A 235-nucleotide genomic window follows, 5' to 3' on the forward strand; every position below is an offset into this window, starting at 1 on the left:
GAAGTGGTGAATCCATTACTGCCTGCGTTAGCTAATGCTGCAATTCTTGCGAGCTTGCCTGAATAAAATCCACTGGCTCTGTCTCCACTTGTTTTATTTCATATTACCTATCCTTAATCCATGGTTCCCTTGAGCAAGAAGGGGGCCTTGCAGCTCCTCCCGTGCCAGGAGGCATTCTGGTCTGTTGCGTAGTATTTGCGTGGAGGCATACTGCGTGTTATTGTTTTTAATCCAC

Source organism: Penaeus monodon, chromosome 22 (assembly GCF_015228065.2).
Source record: "Penaeus monodon isolate SGIC_2016 chromosome 22, NSTDA_Pmon_1, whole genome shotgun sequence".
In the NCBI taxonomy this organism is placed as follows: Eukaryota; Metazoa; Arthropoda; class Malacostraca; order Decapoda; family Penaeidae; genus Penaeus; species Penaeus monodon.